The sequence below is a fragment of the Tupaia chinensis genome, unplaced genomic scaffold, assembly GCF_000334495.1.
Source record: "Tupaia chinensis unplaced genomic scaffold, TupChi_1.0 Scaffold143563_1, whole genome shotgun sequence".
In the NCBI taxonomy this organism is placed as follows: Eukaryota; Metazoa; Chordata; class Mammalia; order Scandentia; family Tupaiidae; genus Tupaia; species Tupaia belangeri.
Genome location: NW_006203408.1, coordinates 32365 through 38828, shown reverse-complemented (window position 1 = coordinate 38828; position 6464 = coordinate 32365).

The following is a 6464-nucleotide window of genomic DNA, read 5'->3' as shown; positions in this document are numbered from 1 at the left end:
CCCAAATAGAAAAATAAATAAAAAAAAGAAGGAAAAAAAAAAAAAAAAAATCTGAATATGGCTAAAGAAATTTATAGCATTAACTCCTTACATTAGACAAAAATAAATCTCAAATCAGTAATCTAAGCTACTCCAAGAAATGAACAATCATCAGGACCAGCAGTTGGCATAATGGCTATGTCGCTGGACTCCCATGTAGTCGACCGCAGTTCGAGTCCCGGAAAGGTGGCTTAAACTCATGCCAGTCACTGTACGTGTGTGCCCAAAATCCCCAGAGGAGAAAGGAATGCAGCGTGGTCATCCCCTCTGGGGGTTGATTTCCCTCTTTCTGTCTCTCTGTCTCTCTTTGTCTTTCTGGTGAGCGCACGCGCCCTAGAATAAAAACCTCTCTAAAAAAAAGAAAAAAGAAAATCCAAAAAAAAAAAAAAAGAAATAATCAAGTCTAGACAAAAGAACTAAATAGATCCAAAGTGAGCAAAGTAAAGGAAATAATGAACGTTAGCTGTTTTGATTGAATATGTTCCCCAATAATTCATGTGTTGAAATTCTGTTGTGAGTCCTTTTGGCCGGAACCGCCATCTTCCAGTAATTCACCAAAATGACGAACACAAGGAAAGAGGAGAGGCACCCAGTATATGTTCTCTAGGCCTTTTAGAAAACATGGAGTAGTTCCTTTGGCAACATACATGAGAATCTAGAAAAAATGTGATAGACATCAAGGGAATGGCTACTGTTCAAAAAGGAATGCCCCATCAAAGTTACCACGGCAAAACTGGAAGAGTCTACAATGTTACCCAGCATGCTGTTGGCGTTGTTATAAACAAACAAGTTAAGGAGAAGATTCTTGCCAAGAGAATTAATGTGTGTATTGAGCATATTAAGTGTTCTAAGAGCAGAGATGGCTTCCTAAAATGTGTGAAGGAAAATGACCAGAAAAAGAAGGAAGCCAAAGAGAAAAGTACCTGGGTTCAACAAAAGCGCCAGCCTGCTCCACCCAGAGAAGCACACTTTATGACAACAGAAATGAGCCCGAGCTACTGGAACCTATTCCCTATGAATTCATGGCATGATGGGTGTTAAAAATAAGCTAATCTGTGGTCTATTAAAAAAAAAAGAAAAAGAAAAGAAAAGAAATACTGTTGTGACAGCATTAAAAGTGCAAAAACTTAATGCAACTGTGAATTTAGGAGGTAGAGTCTTTGGAAGGTGACTGGGTTAGTTAAGGGCATCAGAATGGAGCACCCATAATTAAATACTGATGGTATAAAGAGAGGAAGAGAGACAGATACAGACAGACAAACAGCTCTTGTCCTCTGTCCATGTTTTGCTCCTTGTCATCTCAGGACTCTGCAGAGAGTACCCACAAACAAGATCCTCACCAGATGAAGTCCTTGACTTTCAACCTCCAAAACCACGAACTGAATAAACATCTGCTTTTCATAAATTACCCATTCTGTCGTATTCAGTTATTAAGCAACAGAGAAAGGAACTAAAACAATACCATAAATCAGTGAAATTGGAAATATGAGACAATAAAGAAAATCAGTAAAACAAAAATCTAGATATTTGTTAAACCTCTTGTGAGACTGGCAAAGGAAGAATTAAGAGAAGAGAGAAATAACCACTACCAGGAATAAAACAGGCAATGTAATTACAGGCCAAATAAACATCAAAGAGATAATTGTGAACAATTCCAAACACAAAAATCTGACACGTGAGACAAAATTATAACATGTTTAGTACCCTCAACTAGACTGGTGTGAAGTGTATTCATGTCGGGAAAATTCACTCTACAAGCTAAGTGATGTATAGTGACTGAATGTAAAAGGAAATTAAAATAAAATTGTACTGAATGCTCTGATTAAATGCAAACAGACTACAAATAAACAATTCAAAATTCTATAAAAAGGACCAAATCCTCTAGAAACATAAGCTACCATATCTCACCCAATATCAAATTGATCATTTAAATAGCCTATAACTATTAATAAAAATTGAATTTATAATTAAAATTTATCATTTTAACTGAAAATTTAAAACTCCTAAAAAGAAATCTTTAGGCTCAGATGGCTTAACTGAATAAATCCACCAAATATTTAAAGAAGTAATAACTCCACACAATCTTCTCCATAAAACAGAAGTAAAGAAAACATTTTCTAATACATTTTATGAAGCCTGTGCTACCTGATACCAAAACCAGACAGTACCAAGTAAACTACAGACCACTATTCCTCAAGAATATAGATTTTTAACATCTTTAACAAAATATTAGCAAATAGAATTAAGTTATCTATAAAAAGAACTATACCCATGACTAACTGGAATAAATTCTGGACTGATTTAATATTTAATAAAGAATTTAAAAATCACATGATTATATCAATTGATACCAAAAAAAGCATTTCACAAAATCCAAAACACATTCATGTCCCAACGCGGGGGGACAGTCGAACAGGTTTCCTGAGGGAAGGAGTGAGAGCCGGGACAAGCGGCGCAGTGTTACAACACGGAGATGACACAGTGTCTTCAGGGTCGTCCATTTATTGTGGGCAGCAGGGTACAGCGCCGAGACGACACAGTGTTACAATTCTTCAGGGTCATATCATCTATTGTGAGCAGCACAGAGACAATGTGGTGTCACAACTCTTCAGGATTGTCCAGAGAAGACGAGGTGTTACAACTCTTCAGGGTCTTCCAGTCGTCTGGAGACTGTGCAGTGTTTCAACTCTTCAGGCTCTCCAGGGTCGTCTGGCGATTGTGGGCCAGGGATCGTGGTTATATACACGCTGGTGGGCCGTGATTGGTTGTAAGATGTGGGTTATGATTGGTTGTTAAATGTGGGTTATGATTGGTTGCTTTTGGACCAATCATGAGGTGCTGGATATGCAAATCTAAGGGATTCTAGTGGCCAATCAGAGTATGGTTTCGAAGGTCAGGTTTTTTGAAGGGAACCAATTGTGGCCTTTGGCATTGTGTAATTGTTTGCTTTCTGAGAAACCGGCGATATTCACTGGTGGGCAGCCTCCCATACATTCACAATAAAAATTCTCAGAAAATAGCAATGGGAGAACTTCTTCAACTTGATAAAGAACAATCTACCAACAAAACTATAATAGTATACTTAAAGGTGAAAACCTGAATGCCTTCCTCCTAAGATGTGGAATAAGGTAAAGATGTCAGTCCTCACCTCTGCACTGCTATTCCGCATTGTCCTGGAAGTTCTAGCCAGCGCAATATGACAATAAAGGAAATATTGTGGATAAAGATCAGAAATAAATAATTAAAACTGTCCCTATTTACAGATGACATGATTACTTATGAGAAAAACCCCAAGCAATACACACATGCACACACACACGATCTTAGGCACACATGCACATGCACCCAGAGTGAGTTTAAGCCACTGGGTCCAGGACTCGAACCACAGTTGACTACATGGGAGTCCAGCGACATAGCCATTATGCTAACTGCTGATCCCAAGTTATCTTTTTTTATTTATTTTTTTATTTCTTCCGAGAGAGAGAAAAGACAAGCATTAGAGATCTTTACCCCGTGATTGACCTGCAACGTCAACCAGCCTGGCTCATGGGCACACACACACCTGACATACTCAGGAAGGTCTCAGGATCCAACCCCAGACCCTCACGTGTGAGTCAGCTTTTTAAGGCATTGCATTACTGCTGCACCATTGTCTGGCCCCTAGCATACAAGAGTTTAGCAAGATTACAGGATACAAGATCAATTTATTAAAGTTCATTTATTTGCATATAATAATAATAAACACACAGAAATCAGAATTAAAAATACAATATCATCCTGAAAAGTAAAATAGTTAGGTGTAAATGTATCCTTTCGATTTGTATTGAGTACAGAATATATTTTATTCTTTTGAGTTAGTGGGCCCCAAGGGTTAGAATTGTGGGAGAGAAAGAAAGATGGACATAACTATGATGGACGAGCACAAGGGAGGTCTTTGTGTTGATGAAATAGTTTTGTTCCTTGATCATAATGTAGATTACATAAATCTACAGAGGTAAAATAATAGAATTTAAACACATTGTACCAACATCAATTTCTTGGTTTTATCATATGAAACTTTTTGAGAGGTTTTTGCTATACGGCGCGTGCACTTGCCAGACAGACAGAGAGACAGAAAGTGAGAAATCACCCCCCACGGGGGATGGCCACACCACAATCCCTTCTTTAACATTCTCCTCTCGGGATCTTGGGCACGCACACACACACACCCTGCATGAGTTTAAGCCACAGAGTCTGGGACTCGAACCACGGTGGACTACGTGGGAATCCAGTGACATAGCCATCACACTAAGTGCTGGGCTCAGTGTTAAGTCACTTTTAAAAACTGCAGCTCTGGAGCATTTTATTATAAAAAGTTGATACTCATATACATAAACTAATATGAACTTAAAATCACGCATTTCATTCATTTCTTTGCTTGACCTTCTAGTAAATCTTTAGGTACATTGCTTTTGACTGCTATATAAGGAGATCCTCCTCTGTCTGGATGATTTAAAAGCATAATTCCTCGATAAGCGTCTCTTACTTTTCCTTTATTATCAGTAGGGCTTACACCTAATATAATGCTGCTTCCCATTTTGTCATTTTGGGTTCAAATCCACCTCTGTAACAGCCACCACTGAAGGCAGATTTCGGTGGACTTTGAAAAACTTATTTTCGTATATTGATTTCTAGATTCATGCTGTTGTAATCAGGAAAGATATTTGATATAATGTCAGTCTTCTTAAATTTGCTAAGACTTGACTTAAGGCCTAAAATCTGTTCTCTCCTGGATAAAGTTCCAGTGTGCTTCAGAAAAGCTCATATTCTGTTGCTATGGAATGAAGTGTTCTGTATGTGTTTGGTTCAAAATGCTGGTCAAGTTTCCTTATTAATTACTAATTAATTACTAACTAGATCTGCTTATTAATTTTCTGTCTGGGTGAAAGTATGGTATTACAATCTCCTACTTCTTTTGTATTACAATGTATCTGTCCTTTCAGATCTTTTAATATTTACTTCAGGTATTTAAGTGCTTTGATATTGAGTACATACTTTATAATTGCTATATTCTCTTGAGTTGATTCCTTTATCGTTATATAGTATCTTTGTTGTTTTACTTTACATTTTGACTTGAAGTTTGTCTATGTAAGTATAGCTACCTTTGCACTTTTTAGTTTTCTTAGGTGTAGAGTATGTTTTTTCATCCCTTTACTTTCATCTATGTGTATCCTTAAAAGTATGTTGTTAAGATGAGTCTCTTTTAGGCAGCATACAGATGGGTCTTTCTTTTTTTTTTTAAGTACATTCAGTGATAACTCAAACTGATAATTTAGCTGCTTCCCATTTTCTCTTTGGAGAGGTTTTCGCTATAGGGCGCGTGCGCTTGCCACAAAGACAGAGAGAGACAGAGAGACAGAAAGTGAAAAATCACCCCCCACCCAGGGGAATGGTCACCCTGCAGTCCCTTCTCAGGATCTTGGGCACACATGCACATGTGCCCAGCATGAGTTTAGGCTGCCAGGTTCGGGACTCGAACTGTGGTCAACTGCGTGGGAGTCCAGCGACATAACCATTATGCCATCTGATGGCCTCGCTGATAACAATTTAACTTCATTATATACAATGATTTTACACTTTTTGTTTTGTTTTTAGATTTCTGCCATAAGGCAAGTGCGCTTGCTGGATAAAGAGAAGAAAAGTGAGAAATCACCCCTTCTCCCCATGGGGGATGGCCATGCTACAATCCCTTCTACTCCATTCCCCTGTCAGGATTTTGGGCACACACATGCACGTGCCCAGCATGTCTTTCATGCCACTGGTCTGGGACTCAAACCAAGGAGTCAGCCATGTGGTACACAGCTCCTTAACTATACCGCCTGCTGGCCCTGGTTCTCCATATTTTCCCTCTTTTCAATGTTTTATGCTTTGAATGTCAGAACTTAGATAATTTCAAATTATGTATCCTTTGTCAATTTATTTTAGCTCTAGTGGTTATTAATAATTTTGTCCTTTAACCCTTATATTAGAGAGAACTTTTTTTACACACCACCATTACAGTCCTAAAATATTTTGAATATGACTCTTTTACTTATGCCACTGATTTTTGTTTTTGTTAAGTTTTGCATTATTAATTAATGATCATTTCTCCTGATGTTTTTGTCTTTAGCAACTTCTGCAAGGCAGCCCTAATGGTGATAAACTCCCTTAGTGTGTGTTCCCTTAATGTGTGTTTGTCTGGAAATTTTTTATTTATCCCTCAGTTTTGGAAAGACAGCTTTGTTACATAAAGTATTCTTGCTTGGCAGGTTTTTTTCCTTCAGCATTTTGAATATATCATCCCACTCTATCCTGGCTGCAAGGTTTCTGCTGAGAAATCTGGTGATAGTTGTATTGTGATTCCTTTGTATGTAATATATTTCTTTTTTCTTGCTCTCAGAATTTTT